The following is an 18,735-nucleotide window of genomic DNA, read 5'->3' as shown; positions in this document are numbered from 1 at the left end:
CTGGCAGAATTGAGATGGAGAAGCACTCACGAAACCCACCTTGCCATTACTAAATGCCTGAGGTTTATGGAGTCTGAGGAATCAACATTCCCCCTTCTCTGCGACTGATCCTTTGCAATTCTTGACAAATAGAGGTTATGGTTTCAAATCCTGTCCTTTATTTTATATTTATACCTAAAATCAAACAAGCTAACTCCAAGATAAATAGGAAAGCATTCTTATAAATCATTTTGCCATGCCAAATGAGAAGGGAAAAATGCCTTTGTATAACATGTAAGCTTTTTTTCACCTATCCATTCTCTTTTCTCTGTCTGGATTCCTCCAGGAAAAATGTAAGTCTTCCATGTGAATGTGAGATTTTTCTCTTGCTGTACATTCACAGATTCAAAATTGGTCCATACTGAAGCTTAGGGAGCCAAAAATGCTAGCACCTGCATGTGATCCAGCTAGCCTAGCTAGCTAGCTAACACTTCAGAGAAAGGATCATACCTGAGGTTGCCATTAATGTTGGATTGTGTGCATGCAGAAACATGAGAGGACCTCTCCCATGCAGACAGGGCCTGCCTTCATTCAAAAGAAAAAAGGTTGCTTCTTAACCTGAGTAACCTGGTGGCATAAAGTCGTTGCCAAGACAATGCCTGAGGTTAGTTGGACTGGGCAAACTCATACTCTCCCATAGTCTTTAGTTTGATCTGCCACTTTGGGTGGAAACTGCAAGCTGCCAATTCAGTTTAAAGTTCTGTGCAGTCACATCTAAAAGATAACAACATATACCTTTTCTCACATCCTCACCTGCCAATCCCCAGATTCTTACGGTATTTGAACTTCAAGGTCCAAAATCCAAATTCAGCTCTGGCTTCTATGCTGATGGGATTTTTTTTCTTCCCAGTCAGCTGGGATGAGAAAGATACTGTAAAGACCAGCTGTATGAACAGAAGAATATATATGCTGTTAAATATTTTCCTTTCATATAATAGAAGGGTGGTGTTGAAGGACCTAGGGGTTTTCAGGGTGTCTCTGTCTCACCATAGTAGACTTTCAGTAGCATGTGCTTTTGGTAGACCCAGACCACAGGTCTTGCAATGTACATGATCTACAGCTGTCACTAATTACTAGAATTCCCCTTTGATATGTTAGTGGATCTATGATCCTTCTGAAAACATTCATTTGCACAGCAACTACAAGCATAGATAACTGAAAGGAATTAAATTAGCAACATTAATATTATTATTAGCAACATTTATATTATGTCTGACCAGTCTTTAAAACAGGAAGTTTAAAAGTGAATTATGAAAAGATGATGTGTATATGCATGAATTAGGAGCCTTTAAAAAAAGAAATAGAGATACCTGTCAAATAACTTTAAATTCATAAGCTTTTTCCACCTGCATTTCCACAAACTGCTCCAGTCTCTAGTGTGGAACAAGCTGCTGCAGCAGTCATTTAAAATTCTGCTAAATCATTCTGTGACTCTCTAACCAGTACTAATAGCTTTTAGGCTGACTGGCAGTCTCACACCAATAGGAAGCATTGCATGGGCTTCCAGACCATTTGTGTGGGGGGGTTGAGAGAGAGAGAGCGCTGTAGATTTAATTTACTGCCCTTGGTGGCTTTCAGTAGAATATATATTAATCACTTGTGACTTCTAGTTTGAGGGGGGATGTTCATCTGGAGTAAAGGAAAATCAAATGAAACTCATAAAGATGAAAGTTGTCTTGATTTCATTTGCTGATTTTAAACAGCAAATTGTTTCTTACCCATCCTTGCATGATAATTGTTAAATGTACCGAAATGGGTTATTTGAGTTTTAGTGGACTCTCTGGGTAATCACACAGTAACTGGAGTTCAAAATGTGCCCTGTAGGTACAATTGCTAATCACATTTCTCAGATAATTTCTGTCTGGGAGAAACACATTATATTTTGAAGCTGGCATCTTGCAATGAGGAGGCAGGGCCTTCCCTAGCTGTGTCTGGCATGGGGGTCCCAGAGCAGGAGAGAGGGTATAGTGCAGCCCTGAAAGCGCGAGACGTCAGCCCAACTGCACGGAGCAAGAAATGTGAGTAAATTGTGTGAAGTGCATGAGACTCCGTAGGTCTGTAGGCACCATTACTCTACAGATGAGCATCACTTCATCTAACATTAGGCTTTGAAAGTTGCACTTTAATCCGACGGGTAGCATGTTGCCTAAAGAGAGATAGAGGCCTTCAGAGAGCAGTTTATCGTATGCAGGGCTAAAGATATGCATTTCCAGAGTATGATTTGTCTACTTTTCGGTAGGTAGGATAGCTCGCCTTCTGCAGATGCTCTTGAGAGAAAATGGGGTGTAAATGGCTGGTTTAGACTTGCACACCTAACTTTTAGTGGATCACAGTTAGGATTAGAGTTGCCCCACCAAAGAGCTTAGTTTGATCCAAGAAGCTCCAGGGCAGAATAGCCTTGGGGAGCAGTTTGGTTGTCAGAGGCCAAATCTGGAGTGAGAATGAAGCTCCTTGAGGTCTGTGGTGGTGTGGCCGAGAACAGATCCTGCCAGTAGTCCATAGATTACAACAGAGGGGGAGTTTAGTGATGCTTGTTATCGAACATCTACAGAAAGCAAGGAGCAACTGTGTTAAAATTACTGAGTGAACCGGAGTAAAAATAGCGCAAGTGAGATCAGGCTCCCACTAGGGAGTCAGCTGCTTCAGCCCTGGGAGCACCCCATGGTCAGGGCTGTGTTACCAGTACCTGCAGGACTCTGGGCAGAGCTGCCAGGATGGCTGCAGGACCCAGGGCGGCATTGCTGGGAGAGGGGCATCTGCACATTTCCGTCTTCTAGTCCAACAACAACAGGGAATGCACTACGTTTGGAGCATCTCTACTGCAAAAAAGGGGAAAAAATTAAAAAAAAAAAACAAAAAATATCACCCGAACACAGCTGGTGTCTCTACCCTCCTCTCCTGTATAGCTGCTGTTGCCATGGCAGCAGTCATCTCTGCTGGAGGATGCTCTGAACAGCCTCCTCCTCCTCACCGGCTGTTAACACCAGTCCAGGCCCTGCCGGCTGCTCCCATGGAGGAGTTGGTCGCAGGTTTCCTCGGTGCCCTCTCCCAAGAGCACTTCGTCCCCACTGGCATGGGACCCTCTGCAAGGGCACTGACATTACTCTGACTCTCTCCAGCACCAAGCAATGGCAGCACAACAGGCTGTTGTTATCACACCAGGTGCAGAGTTACTTTCTGAACTCGTACTACAATCCTGGGCATATCACTGCTAAACATATTTTTGCACTTCGCATGTATAATAGCATTTAGCAGTGTGACAGCATTTTTTTCATGGCTCCCCTATTTCAGCTGCAGAGAACAAGTTTTCTATTCCTCTTGGTGTGACAGGGCTGAAACCTGCCTGCCTTTCCTCATTTTTGTATCTTCATCAGATGGTGGGAGTCAGTAAAGAATGTGCACTTTAATTCTCCCAGTCCTTCATAATGAGTGCAGTGAGTGTTTGCTATTTGATTTGCTAAGTTGTATTATTGAATTTGGGAGCCTGACAGCTCTCAAACACTGACATGCCCATACTTGAAATATTTTGATGGGGTCTGGTCTGCAGCATTCAGAGTATGTGGTATGGATGGTACTTATGGACCAGCCAACCCATGCCCTGTTCATTGTAAAACAAGGGAAAACAAAGTGTTTTCAAGCTGTTTCTGCAAATCATTCCTAACTTTTTTTCACTTCTTTTCTAACTTGCTGAAGGGCTGGGCCAGACTTCAGTATAAGTTTAAAGCAGATATATGGTTATGGCTGCCCAGGGCCCCAAGGCTCTGGTATCCTCTTCTTAGTCCCTTCTCCTATGGGTTGTTCTCATGCACAGGGGGCTAGAAATGGGTGACCTAAAAGCCCTGATGGCAACTGTACAGCAACCGAAGATTTGTCCATATAGGAAAAATTCTCAGACTTCTTGTTTTCATGTTCAAATGTATTTGTCTCTCTGCCCCCATGGAAATCTTCAGCTTGGATTAAGAGAATAATTATAGAATTTGATGTTAGAAACCCTGACTTGTTTTAAAATCAATATATTTTGGAAAATATTTTACCATTTGAATCCAGAGTAAAGCTAGACTGTCCATCCTATGCAAAATTCAGACCAAAAAAAACCCTCAAAACATTCTGAAATTCCCTCCAGAAGGGATTTTTTTAAAGGAAACAGTTGGAAACTATCAAAAATGTCTCACTTCAGGACTTTCAGAAGGAAGCATCACTGGTGGAGTTTAAACTCTCAGGTTCTCAAGGCATCTCTTCCCCCAGCTTCCTCCTGGGGGAATCCTATTCTGCTCGAGGACCCCTGAAGCCCTGGGAGTCCTGGCTGAGCTGTAGCCATGAGGGCTCTCGAGCTCACAGTTCCCATCTGGGAAATGAGAAGCTTTTTCAGCCCCCCAGGACTTTGATGATTTCTAAGCTTGGCAGAGAGAGGGGAGAGGGTGAACTGGCAGGAAAGCAGATGGTGCTCTGTTGGAGCCCTGTCTTTGCTCCCCTGCAAGGTGAGTAAAAATCATCATCCCTTTTGCTGAACTGGCAGTTTTCAATGGAAAATTGTTTTGTCAGAATTTTTCTGACCAGCTCCTTCCTGTGCAATTTTAGTGCTGGTTCTCCATGCCCCGACCCTTCCCTGTGGGCCTGGCATCCTGCCCAGACTGCAAGTCTTATGGATAAAAGCCCATAAGACAGTCCACAAGATAGTCTGGCAGACCTGCATTGCAGAAGCCTAGGGATGTGGTACATTAGGGGGAAGCAGCCTAGAGTTTTCTAACGGGAAGTGGGAGTTATGAGGTACTCATCCTGCTGGGCCAGGAGTCACTGCACCAGCATTTCCAGAGAAAATAATTTTGGGGACTGGACAGGGAGGCTGTTCAAAGGTTTCATTTTTTTGCCTGAATGGTGAAAACTTTCGATTCCAGAGTAGTTGTTTTTTCTTGGGGAAAGGCAAGTATTTTTCACAACCATTTTCATGTAGCTGACAATCAGACTTTCCATCGAAAAGTAGAAACGAAACAGTTTGGATTAAAGTTGGTTAAAATAACCATATGGAGCTGGACTGGATATAGCTTTCACAAAACAGATAGTGAATCTTTAAAGAGAAACTTTGTCTTTGCAGCAGCCATGGTTATATCTCAATAATATTGTCTTGTGTTGAAGCTAAATAGGATTTAGATGTTATCTGTGCTGGGTTTTCTGCTGCCAGTTTCAAACTGAACTAAGCCATATTGGCACAAGCCATAATTTGCATTAACGCTTTTTTTTTTTATAGTGGGCACTCTATTAGTGCTGCTACATCAATTCAGTAACAGATGAACCCCACTGCAAGTAAGTAGTCATTTGCATAGGAACCCCAGAAAAACTAAGAGATGTCTTAAGCCAGAAGCCTTTATTGCTGCCACTCACAGTGTTAAAAGGAAAGAGACAATCCACAATGAAATGCCTGTGGTCACTTAGTGTTCCACTGCAGTTCTCACAATAGGGTTTCCTCCCTCTGTTGTCCAGAAATTCTTCTGGCAGTTCCACTGCACATTGTTCTGCATCTCCTGCCGGCTGCTGTTAGGAAGTGGTTTTACCCCAGGAATGGAAGGGATGGTGGTGGTCCGAAGGGTGCCAATCTATCCTCTGCCTCGCTCATACAGGAGCGGTTGGTTGATTCTTAAAGGAATTATTCTGAATGTTTCTAAAATACTCCATGTTCTGCGGATGGGCGGTGTAGCGAAATATTATTAAAGTTAAATGATTTACAGAGCTAAAGCACATGCATTGTTTCTCATGTCAACATGATGGCAACATTATTACGGTGCATTTGAGAAAAATCAACAGCATTATTACAAATATGCTGATTTTGGGAATTGCTAACATATATGGCAAATTAAATATACATTAAATTCATCAATTGTACAAATTAGCCATTTTATTAATAACACCAAAATGAGTTTGATAAGAGAAAAATTAAAGAATAACCCATTTCAACTGATGTTTTTAATTCTGAAGCAAGAGTGTTAGTGACATTATCCTTATTATTAGGACACTTCCTGTAATAATTCTGCTTTGGAGGAGAAAAAGGAGGGAAGCAATCCAGCATATTGTAGACAGTTAAGGAATCTTCTGCTTCTTTATCAGTCCTCTTAACCTGCAAATTTAGATCCATCTGAGGAAAAGACTGGAATAGGTCATCATCTAGGAATCAATAAAAAGGAGGACATTTTTAGTAGCCTAACAAACAGCAAAATCTTCACCTGAAAGAAAAGAAACCTACTCATAAATTCTCAGCTAAGGCAGAAGTGTTCATGCACAAGTATGGAAGCAAAGGAGGTCTCAGAAGAATTATCCCAGGATATCCCAGCTATACGAGGTATTAACATTGTGTTCTCTTTTGGATCAGCCTTTCAAGCAGTTACATTTTAAAATAATAATTGAAAAAATATGGCTCATAAAAATCAGCCAGCCTGCTCGTGAACACAGTTTTAAGACCTAACTGATTTATTTTGTTTGCTTAACTTTGTTGTATTAATTAGTTGCTAATAGTCTGCTAAAGCGAATAACAAGCCACTTGATGAGAATAAAGCATATTTGCAAACCCGTAAACTGTTAGATTACATTTAGTTACTAAAATCAAGTCAGCCCAGGCAGATTATACTGGAGTATTGAACATTCAAGTATTTGAGACCAAAGCCTAAGCTGGGGGTAATAGCATTACTCTGCATAATAAGTAAGCCTTCTGCACGAATCCAGTCAGCTAGTCTTGGAAGGAGCAATGGTAACCAGTTAATACAAATGTTTAGTTTCTCACCTGAACCGTCTCAGCTGTGATGATGCTCAACAACACTGGACATAGCAAAAGTTCTGTTCTGAGTCCCTGAACTGTAGTTTAGGTTTTAGACATTACCATTAATTATTGAAACTCAGAAGGCTGCAAAAACATCTTGATTCATTGGCAAACTGACAAACATATGGTGTGTTTTGCAAACCTCTAGGTTTCTGTTCAGAGGAGGAGAACATTAATTGCATACAAATTCTACTGGGAGTTATGAAACCAGCCATCGTTAACATTGTTAGACATCGTACCTGGGAAACTCAGTGCATTTTAAAATCCGAGTTCCAAATTAGAGCATTTTTAGAGCTTTAGAGGATGAAAGTGCTGAAGTGTAATAAACTCAAAGAGCACCAAAGTATCTGACAAATTTGCTTGTTGATTGATAGTCTGGATGGTATGTAAATATTTGTCAGCATGGGGAAACTGGCATCAGAATTTGTTGTTCCATGTTGCCCATGGCCTCCTACCGATTCTACTTTGGCTATTTGATTGTCAGGCTGACATCTGAAATCCTATGAATGTCAAGACTTCAGATCTAGATTCACTGAGCACAGAGTTTAATCAGCATTGGCAATGGGCTTTAGATAAAGGAGGTTGTGCTGTGATTACTGACACAACACAGAAAGCCTCACCAGCGAATGCTGCAACACATCAGGTTAAAAATAAGCTACAGAAGCAGCACCTACTTTTTCATCCAGGTTGTGGTATGGCTATTCTCTGCAGTCTGACTCTCTATATTGGAGATTCAACGAAGTTTTTGTTTAAAACTGTGCATCAAATGTCGCTCTGAAGTCCAGCAGTGTCCTGGGATCTACTGTGCCGCTGCTATGGTCACTTCTTCAGTATTTGCCATAGCCAGAAATGCATCATGAAACAAGTATCACCTAGTTTAAGGTTATACCTTTTCATCAAGATGGTGGCTCTTGTACTTGCTGTCTTTAGATTTTCTGCTTCTTCCTTCCTAGATCGCAGGAACATACTCTAACTGCCTGAAGACTTGATGAAGAAACGTGCTGTCAGCCCAGCTCTCTGTGGATGGATACATGGCAGTATAAATAATTACAGAGGGACAAATTTACATGGGCTGATGTGAGGGCTTCTCATCTGACAAAGGGCTGCAGGAGCCTCATGCATGGTGACATACCCAGAAGATTTGCTGCACTTGCATTAGAGAGGCTGGTAGAGCACTCACTGCAGGCCAAAACTCCCAGGAGGGTTATTCTGTTGGGGCATGACTTCAAAATCTAGAGTGATGGGAGCTGTGAAGCCCCTGCCTGGTCAGGCCAGGCGCCCTGTGTGCTTGAGACTCACTCTGCGTAGGAGATCACTGGGACACAGCACAGAAAAATACTGGGCCATGCTGTAACACAGGGCTGGAGAAGGACCTGTCTCCTGCACCAGCTCATTCCCCCACACCAATGCCTGTTATTACTTTCCCAGTTTTTAAATGCCTCCAATGCCTCCTCTCTTTCAGAAGGGTTAAATTAGACATTGTTTAGTAACTTGTGCATAGCCCTAGCAATGCCTTTGCTAACGGCTATCACTGCTCTGTTCGAGCCTCGTATTTCAGTGCCAGTGATCAAACTCCAGAAGCAAAGCAAATCTCATTGTACTTATGTGCTCACCCCCAAGAGCACTTTCCTGCAGCAGTCTTTGAAGCTGAGACTGCTGGGTGGATTTCCTTGCTTTCATCTTCCATCTCACATTCTTTATGTGTGTAAAATAGTTTAAAACTGAGCCCCAGTGTGCTTATAAAATGCCAGGTCATTGACAATAGTAGCGCTCATTTGCTGTGGTCAATTTAGAACTAATAAGCTGAAACTGTGCTACGGGGATTCTTCTACATGGAACATAAACCCCTTTTCCTGCATTAAGGACACTTTCCTATAAAATGATTGCAACCTAATAGTTTTTCTCTCCATTTTAGTAACCAATCTCAGTCTATATTAGTGCTATTTCCCCCAGCAGCTTTCCCTATAAGCTCTATTTCAAGGCATCGAATCAATGATTACATAGTATATAGTCCATTGAACTGTCCATCCTGGGAACCCAGCATGTAATACAGCCCCTAATATCCTAGTGCCACAGTAAAAGTAGAATTTACTGCAATAGGCTAGATTCAATGTTCATACTCTTTTTTTTTCTTTCTTTCTTTTCATCCTGATATTTTAAAGCAGGTGGGACATCTTCTCAGGTGCCTCTCAGAAATGCTGAGTATGCACATGGGTTTCCTGACCCTGTGCAAATGCAATAGCAGCAGCAAAAAAGAGGCTTCACACTCTCTTAAAGTCATTATTCACTCAGCTCTGAAGACTGCAATCTGCATATATTAATCAACACTGATCATTGCATTTCTTTCCCTTGTTCCTTGTCCTATCCTCATATCCAGTTGATTTCCCAGGTATAGGCTCCTTTGTTTTTGCTGGTTCTTCCTCTTTTTGCTTTCTCTGTGTTTCTGATTCTTCTTATTGCAGTAAATCGTTCTTCTGTCCACTTTACTCTGAATCCCTTTTGAGAATACCCTCTACGCTCATTCCTATACTGATTTGGGGTTTTCCTGAAATCTGTAATAAAATATCTAAACAAAAATGTAAATACACCCCAGTCACCATAAATGAATGCAATTCATTCCCTAGCTCATTCTGGTCGCTTTGTTTGCATCACTTTATTCTCTGAACAAGTTGTCTGGCTGGTGCAACTTCATATGTATTGTTGGAACTATACATATTTTCACCAGCTGCTGATCAGATTTCCCTGATCATATATTTTGTGTACTCTAAGTCCCTGCTCAATGCGACTCAAACCTCTGGTTTAATGGAATTATTATTAATAATACAGTGAAAAGCTTTCCAGCAATGAAGTTACCTTGTCTGATATTTCTTTTACAGCATAAGTGGAGTTTCTTGTCTACTTATACTCCAGGAAGAGGACTATATCATTCCCTGATAAAATGACTTTTGTAATTTTATCCCCAATAAATTACTGTGTGACATCATTAACTTCCCGCATGTTCTGTGTGGCCATAAATAACCACTACCTCCAAACAGAAAATGGAAGAAGCCATATATTGTTATGAATTTAAAAAAAAAAAGACATATTAATTTTATATTAATTAAACTAGTATTGTAACAATAACATCATTGTCCCTATGTTTTCTTTAGCAGTAATCAGATTCCCTCATTGTGATAAACTGCCCAGCCTTCGGCCTCATAGCTTATCCACTTGGGAATTGAATTATTGCTTCATAAAACAGAGGGTTGATTATATAATCACTTAATTAAATGCTGTACTCAGTCATTGCCGAGCTATTCCTGAAATGCATTTGGCATCTGTACTCACTAGACAAATTTAAACATTGGAAGAGTTATTTTTTTCAGATGTGCTTCTTTAAAGGTTATTATTTCCAGTGTTCCTTTGTCTGTGTGTCTGGTTATTTTCCATGTGTCAGACTCACTCCTAATCACAAAGGAGATGACATGCTCTTTGTGTTCCTGTTTGACTTGCAGATTGCAGTCAGATTCTTACTGTTATCATTTTGGAAGCATTTTTCTAGCTTCTGTCTGCAAAAGCACTCAGAGGTGAAAGAGACCTCAGTCATCTCTTCTGCAACTCAGGTCTGAGCAGGTATTCAGGACCTTACCAGAGATCACTGAAATTACTATAATGAGCTTTGCATCAGGCCTTTGAAAGAAAAAATCTAGCATTTGCCACAGCCCCAGGTGAATCCCCTCTTTCTGACAAGTACTGGAGAGACAGCAAAGAGCAGTACTAGGGATCCAGCTATGTGCAAAGGAGAACAAACCCTCAGGTTTTGCTGAGTCCAGGCAGCATCCCGGCCCAGGCTCTATATACAACTTTTCGGTTATCATAGCAGGGACAGATTCCAACGCTGGCATACGTTCATAGGGTATGGTCCAGCTGCTGTAAGTCCCAGGACCACAAAGGACCACATATCTCCCTTATAGCTCCAATAGCCTTTCCCAGAGTTTCACCTTGACTGGATCATTGTTACAGCCTTCAAGGACTCAGTGACAGAGCAAGTAAATCACTGGCCATGAAACCACACTTCTAGATCACATGAACACTCACAGACCAAGCGTGAGTGAAAGGCAGATTCATGAGGACAAAAAAATCACATACTTGCAGATATAACAACTTCTCATTTTCCTCACTTTACCTAGAGAGTTCTTCAAGTCTTAGATGGTAGGTTCAGTGCAGAGTTCATCAATAAACCATTTCTGCCTGGACATTTTCATCTTCTTATCTGTTCCTGCCTCCACTAGGAGGTGAGACACTCAAGAATCTCCTCTTACATTTAAACATGGTTCAATCATGAGTTAGTGTGACCTCCTGCACCAGCCATATGGTACAGATGCACAACTCTGCCAGAGGAGACCAGTGGATAAAAAGAACCATCAGCAATCAATATTCCTTGCAAGGAAGTCCCATAGTCTTGCTAGGATCAGTTCAGTTGCTCATTTTCCGTAAAGGCTAGCCTCAAACACAACTGCTGGTTCTTTCTCCCCCACCAGGGGAGAGAAGATGTTCAACTTGTCTAAGTTCACAAAGCTTTCTTCTCTGTCCTTTTACAGCTTGGGTTTTGCCCTGTGATCCAGCCTATGATTTGAGCTGTACAAACCAGGAAATCTTGCCTCTTTTTATCATCACAGTCCCACTTTTGTGTATATGATATCAGGGCATGACTCAGTCCCCTGCCAACTTTAATAGGACTCTCTGTTATCATCCGTGGGAGCAAGATTGGATCAGCGCAAGGAAATAGAGTAGAAAGCACAGATTGAATTCAACTTCATTTGCATAAAAAGAGAACACAAGAACCTTTGCTGTCTTTGTTTCCATCCTTCCTGGAAATAGGTATGTCTAGGGCAGTAGGAAGGCAGTAATATTATTTAATCTGAAACGAAACTCAAGTTTCCTCTCACATGTTCATTTTATTCAACCATAGGCCAGTACAGCCACAGAAGTAACATGATCTCATTGGTGAATTTGACTCAGTATTCCTCTTTCTATTTCTTAATTTAAAGAATTTCTCTAGATTGCAAGACTTTTTGGGTGAGAGGGTGAACTTCCATTTCAATAAGCTGAATCAGCCATGTTTTGGCTAAGCATTGTATGTTTTCAAAATCTGCATTTCCTGTGGTCTTGTTTAATTATTTCCGTGGGATTAACGACTTTCCATTGTCAGTGTGTGTCATTTTCCTCTGCAGGAAGCTCTACATGGGGTAGTATGTCTCCTCTTATTATGTATTTGCTCAGAATATAAATTGCTTTTCAATCAGATCTTTGCATTTCTAACAACATCTTCTGTATTGCAGCAGGTGCCTTCCCTAGTGGTTACTTATATGGACTCTAATGGCATGTCATCTGTCTATGCAGCCACTTCTCTGCCAAATATGTAATAGAGGAGTTTTCTAGTAGCAGAAGCTTCTGATAATTTAGGTTCTTTAAAGCGGAGACTTTTAATGTGTTTGTACATAGCTCATTTCACTAGAGCTTAAATAAGCTAAATTAGGAACCTTTAAAAAGTCCTTCCGGAAGCCTGACATCATTTCATATCAAAACCCTTCCTTTCCTCAACTTGGCTTCAGAAGAGGGTAAAGAAATGCTTTTTTCTGACTTTTTTTTTTTTAAACAAAAAAAAGCCAGGTTCTAAAGAGAACTAAACATATTTCCGATGAGTAGGTCTGTTAGTGGCTTTTAAACACAAATGACATAGGTGCAGCTTCTGGTTCAGTAAATGCCCAGTATCCTGCCAGGTGGTAGCAGGGGGCAAGGAAAGGGTAGGATGAGATCACGCTCTTCTTGACCCGGCACTGAAGCTCTGTAAGCCTCCTCTGCAGCCCAGTCTTCAAGACAGGATACTGGGCTGGATGGTCTGCTAGGATGCTGACTTAATATAGCCCAGGGATAGACAGCAGTCTGAGGAAAATAATGACTGAAAAATACTTAGGAAAATGGCAGGAGCAAACAGCACAGTTAAAGCCATGCTCCAGAGAAGTATCTGTGATGGTTGGCACATGAGAACGGAAAATGTTCAAGCAGTGCTTGAACATACTGTCAATGCAGGAACTCAGTGTAGTGCAGGTTTTCTCCTCTCGTTGGTTTTTGATGCCTGAGCAGCCAAAAATTCCTCTGCTCCGCAGCTGAGGGAGCCTCTAGGACTCATCTGAAATGGCAGAAGTCATCAAAGGTATGGGAAAAGGATAGGGCCTAAGGATAGTTACTGGGCCTGGAGGTAACCTCTTACGGAGGATAGCAAGAGCTGCCTCTAGATCTGGTACACATGCCCATAGGTTTAGGATGCAACCTAAAAGTTGTCACCTTGTTGGAGCAAGTGTGGCTGTTGAATGAAGCCAAGGGTCTGCTCTCCTCTGAACACAACGAGGTGCAGTGCTGAGGGCATTGCTATCAAAGTGGAACAAATGGTATGTCCTCTGCTGGACAACTTCTTTCTCTCATTGACTTGAGTTTCATTGATTTTGGGGACGTAAACTTATTGGTCCTTCAGTTAATCAAACTAGTGAACCGATCATTATGACAATGCACGGTGAGAGCTGAGGTCATGGACTCTGCGATAGTTTGTTTGTATGACTAGAGGCAATGGAACAACTGCTCACTTGCTGTGGTATAAAACCCATTTCCTCACTAGCGAACAGAGGTCTACAATTCCTCTCAACTCCAAAGTGATCTTACTAAAGATATTGTTGCTTTCTGTACAGTTCCAGTAGATGAAGAGATTATTTTTTCTGTTGGGATCACTTACTTCTGATCCTGAAAAATGCCTTAAAAGGAAAAAAAAAAAAGAAAAAGTACACATTTCTAGGGAGGATGGAAGTAAGGCTGGGGGAGGAACAGAAATAACAAAATAACAGAACAGTGAGTGCCTGTATGCCTCTATAACATCTCCTGTATAAGAAACGGAATGAAAGAGTTTATTTTGTTCATGATGTGATGTCAGTAAAGACCCTTGCCCTCTTTCATCCCTGCGCTCTGCTGCCAAATCTCCCGCATGCCCAGTAAAATATTTATACAATACATTTGGTCTCTACACAGAATTTTAGCTGCTGCAGGTAAATTGGCAAACAGGAAAAACAAACACCAGCTCTTTGTAGCGTTAGGTATGCTCTTTTAGTCCATGTGTATTGGAGTAACACACAGTTGCTGTGTACAGTAGGAGTTAAATAAAAGTAGAACTGCTGGGAAGAAAATATCCTCAGCCCATCTGGGGCACAGTCGTCTCTCTCCACCTCTCGCTGTGCAGACCCCAGAGATCGGAGGCTGCTCATACTCACAGGAAGGAATTTGTAGGTTCTGGCCTTTAGGTTTTGCCTCCTGTCTCCTTTCCTTGTGGTCTTCTGGAGGACAGCCAGGGGCCGGGAGGAGAGCAGGGAGAAAGCACGGCCTCATCTCTGCAGTGACGGTGACAGGCACGTTGTCTGCCAGTGGTGGGGAAGCCGGGCGGCTGAGGGGATTGCTTGCTCCAGAGGCAGTGTCCGATCTGACATGCTGCTTTTCTCCTTCCCAGGTCGGCAGCCGGTTGTGACCTGGGTACATCAGTGCACTGCAAGGCCAGCCGACAGCAGGCAAGACTGAGCTGACGCACACAGCCCTAACCTGTGTGGAGGTTGATACTGCTACTGTGGAAGTTGTCAGAGAGGGTGCGCTGCCCCTTGGCTTTCCCTTGCCCAGGTCTGGTCGAAGCCGTAGGCAGGGCAGCACCGGCAGAGCTTTCTCTGCACGGAGACAGTCAAAGCAATGCCGAGTGTTGCCTCTTGGGACAGTGACTTCAAAAAACTTTAATGAGCTACAAAACAACAGATTATGATGGGACACTTATAAAACAAAGATTTCTCTTAGTTCAGAGACAGAAGTTCTGGCACAAAACAGAACAGCTGGATATTGTCACTATTTACCTGCACTGCAGCTTTATGTTATAATGAATGTCATTTCAAAAACATCATCTTACTTATAGAAAAAAAACAAAAAGTGTATAAAACCCAGTGTAAGAGAGGAAGAAATGCAATTCTAGAAAACCCCAGGTGGTGGAGCTACTTCATTGCCTGTGACAATACAGCGCTGCGTAAGTTTTATTTTAAGAGCCCTGCGGAAAGGAATCATCAGCAGCATAGAAAAAATCCCCCAAATACCTCTGCCATCACATCCCATGTTTCCTCCTTCCTGACTAAAGAGCATGAATTGTTTTGCTAGTAATTCTTTAATTCCTTATGCAGTACATAGCAATAAGTAATTTATTATACTCTCTCTAATGACTACATTGCTGTTGCATCAAAGCTTTCCTTAATGGCAGTTTTTAAAATTTTTGGTGTGAAGAGGATACAGAATTTGGCTCTAATCTATTTATACATAAGAACGAAAAACAGTGCAAATATGTATTAAATTATGCTTTAAAACTCTCTATATCAGAATGCTTTCAAGGGGAAATCTTCCATCAAAATAATTTTTATTCTGACTGTAATCCTAGGAAACAACGATAAAAAAATGACGAGTTGGCCACTCTCACTGCAAACTCCCTCAATTTTAGTCTTTTAAAAAGCACAGTCACTGGTATCTACTTGTAAATGTGCAGCGCACGTACCATCAGAAACTACAGGCTCTGTTACCATCAAGGGGAGCTAATTGCAGGGACTCCTGGTGAACCAAAGGGAAATTAAATCCCTAAGACAACACAGGTCAGGTTAGCTCTCCATGTGATACAAAGATCCGGTTTAGCTGGGTGCAGGTGTTTTACTAGGTGCTGCGCTTTAAACACTTGCAAAGCAAACAGAGGAGTGAAAAATGACTTTTATTAGGCCTGAGGAAGGGTTAGGCGATGGCGAGGTGGGTGCAGGTGCATTGTTCTCCCAGACCCTGCGCCGGGAGCCACTGCGGTGCTCCACGAGGGCCGTGCTGCCTCTGCATGTCCCTCCCCTCCCTTACGCTGCTGTTTGGCTTCACGGAGAAGAATCTGGCCCCACGGATGTGCCGCACCCAGGGAGGCTGGTGTGGAAGTCCTGGGCCAGTGTTGCTGCTTGGTGCCCACGTCGCTCAGCGTACAGCCGTCGACCCCAGAGCCATCTGTCCAGCCTGCAGCCGTCCTGCAGGCAGCCACCAAGGCTCCCCCATCTGTGTCCGAAGAGGCACGTCCTCTGCGGTAGGGTGGGGTGGAGGCAAACACCATATCATGGGGTTTTTCAGAGGACCAGCTGAGATATCACATCATAGCAGCAGCTCTCTGGAGGCAGCAGAAAAGCCAGGGTTACCTGTCTGCGTCGTCCTTAGCTGTTATTAGAATTTATATAGTCATTTAGGGAACAGGCCCAGCTGGCTCTGGGGATTGGATATGGGATGTAAGCTTTTCATCTCGAGGTCCTCTAACAGCTGTTGGATGGGCCTGTAGTGTGTGTGACATGAGTGATGGTCTGCGTAGGAGACAAGTGTCCACATCACACGCACACACACATAAACACCCGTGCAATTAGCACTAATTGGCACTCCCATTGGGAACCACTGCCGAGCAGCCTGGGACTGCATGGCCGTATACGGAGGCCTGAGCCGCTGTACATCTCTCTTAATAAAACTTGGGTATTTGGCATGAAAAATCCATTTTGGAGCTCTTGGACTGAAAAGGTTAAGCACGCCCTGGAGCCAATTTCATGTCTTCCTTTAGTATCAACATTTGGAGAATCAAATAATTGGGTGAAGGAGGACTGGATAATTTCCAGTGAGTTTATAGGACAGATGATCTGAAAGCATTCTACCTCCCCCTCAGGCTTCCCTGCCATGTATATAAAAATGAACAGATACTAGTGCCAATTAAAAAAAAGAAACAAAACTTCCAGGCTTCCACTGTCTTGTGGTAGATATCTGGGTTTTGAAATAGAGGATAAGCTGTATATTAATTCACAAAATAACATCCCTTAGAACAGCTTGTACATACTTACTCCTAGACTGCATTTTTCCACATTTCCCTCATTTTCTGATGAGGTCACAGAAGTAGTCAGGCTGTTTTCTTTTCACCCCAAACCTCATGCGCTCGTGCACTGGTTGAGCAGAGGCGGTTCCCAGCCCAGCCCAGCCCAGCCCAAGCTCCAAGATTTCTGCTCTGCTCCAGTTCCCAGGGCTTCCCAAGACCCTTCAGCCCATAAAGGGGCAGTTCATTGCAAAGGCATCCGAATGATGTAGTCCAGCATTTTTAAAAAAGAGTATGTAGGGAGGAGGTTCTCTTTCACGGTGAATTTGGCAATATTTTGTAGTCACTGAGGGTCAGGAGAAACTGAATCTTGAACTCTTCTGCTGAGCAAGACCCTCTCTCTCTCTGCCTAGCTCTCTCCCTGGGCTCTTGACCAGCTGTATTGCAGCACGTGCATTTTCTTGGATGTCGTTTTGTTGATCAGATTTATCTGGTGCTCGCCTGGAGCCTGAACAAAAGCCCACCGCAGTCAGCAAAACCTTTCCAGGGAGGCTTGGAGCAGGCTCTCACTCAAGAGAGGCACGACTGGGTCCCCGCGCATGAACTGTGTCACTTTGAGCCCACGGCTGGCTGGCAGCATGTCTGAGCTCAAACTATCCCACCCTCGGTCGGGTCATGGTGCCTACATCCAACAAGCACTGCATGAAATACAGGTGGAGACAGCAGCATTCGTGACTAGATTATCAGATGGGGACTCCTGAGTCCTGTGTTTTACCTCTGGCTCTGCCAGTGCCTGACAGCACACCTTGGTCAGGTCACTTAATTTCAGAGCACCTTTAATCCCCCTCCTATTTCATACTGATGTCAAGTATATCAGCTGGTAGCCTTTTGCGCCAAGGGCTCTCTCTCTTTTACTGTGTGCCCCTAAAGTGGCTCACAGACCTGCCATGAAACTATTTTATAAATATGCTGCTTTAGATATTATTTAAGTTTTCATTATATTGCTTTTCAAATCAAATTTAAATATATTTCAAATTAATACCATTAGCACAGGTAACTGACAATCTTATACAGTGTTACATACAAAAGTAGTTATGAAATTTCCTTAGTTCATATAAGGTGAAAGTTAATTTTAGAATTTGGTAAGAGTACCGGAGCAATTAGAATAGTATGAAAAAAATGTTACCAGATGAGAGTTGTTCAAAATAAATTAAAACCATGATTTCAGTCATCTCCTTCTGGACCACTTTGATACTAGGCTGATTTTTTGTCTGGCCTGTATTCCTGCCGGAGTTTTTCATAGCAATCACACTTGTTTTCAAGGAAATTATTCTTTCTTAGATTAAGAATATTTCTCAAGGTGTGTGAAGATACTTTGCAAAAGCAAAATAAACACATCTGATGCTCTTTTCTTTTATATTGGTGTAACCACTGACAGCCCACCATATTACAATGTTAAGACAAGCACAGTATGCTACATTATTTTTGAATGTGTTTTTTTATTCCCTTCACAGTGTTTTTTGTCCCTTACTTGGTGAACTTCAAAGCTTTGCCTCACAACAAAGCACTGCTACGAGAATTCAAGTCACAGTAACTACTGCATCAGATACCTTCACACACCATTCATCCTTGTGAGGATACTCTTGATGCAACTATGATTCACTGGATCTAATTTAGTACAGTCAGTGCACAGGAAATTACAAAAAATAAAGATGGCTTTATGTTCTACCTTTGTTTTTCAAGAGAGCTCCCATTGATTTGCAATGGATTGGTTGATGTTCAGCAATTTCTGGAACCAGGCTCCAGGTTTGCCTACCTTCATTTTCTTGTTACTGAGAGGCAAAAAATGTTATTTTGCATCACTTCTGTAGAAATGGTCATCATCCCATATTCTTCTGCAACATTAAACGTGCTTGTTTAGCAGCACCCACTGCAAAACCTTTCTCAAGACGCAGCTTTTATTCTCATGCCAAGT

At 42.4% G+C, this 18,735-nt stretch overlaps 1 long non-coding RNA gene across 2 annotated transcripts in view; it reads left to right on the top strand.

The window, feature by feature from the left end:
* LOC136991406 (uncharacterized) overlaps positions 1 to 18,345 on the top strand; it is a 36,141-nt gene extending 17,796 nt beyond the window's left edge. Inside the window, exons 3-4 of one of the 2 annotated variants that reach the window (XR_010883603.1) lie at positions 14,376 to 14,508; positions 18,275 to 18,345. This is a non-coding gene — a long non-coding RNA (uncharacterized lncRNA). Of the gene's footprint in view, positions 1 to 14,375; positions 15,228 to 18,274 lie in introns of those variants that run through there. The other variant, XR_010883602.1, reaches the window with a different exon arrangement.
* The last annotated feature ends 390 nt before the right edge of the window (positions 18,346 to 18,735 follow it).

Source organism: Apteryx mantelli, chromosome 2, assembly GCF_036417845.1.
Source record: "Apteryx mantelli isolate bAptMan1 chromosome 2, bAptMan1.hap1, whole genome shotgun sequence".
NCBI lineage: Eukaryota > Metazoa > Chordata > Aves > Apterygiformes > Apterygidae > Apteryx > Apteryx mantelli.
This window is presented reverse-complemented; position numbering and strand designations above follow the sequence as displayed.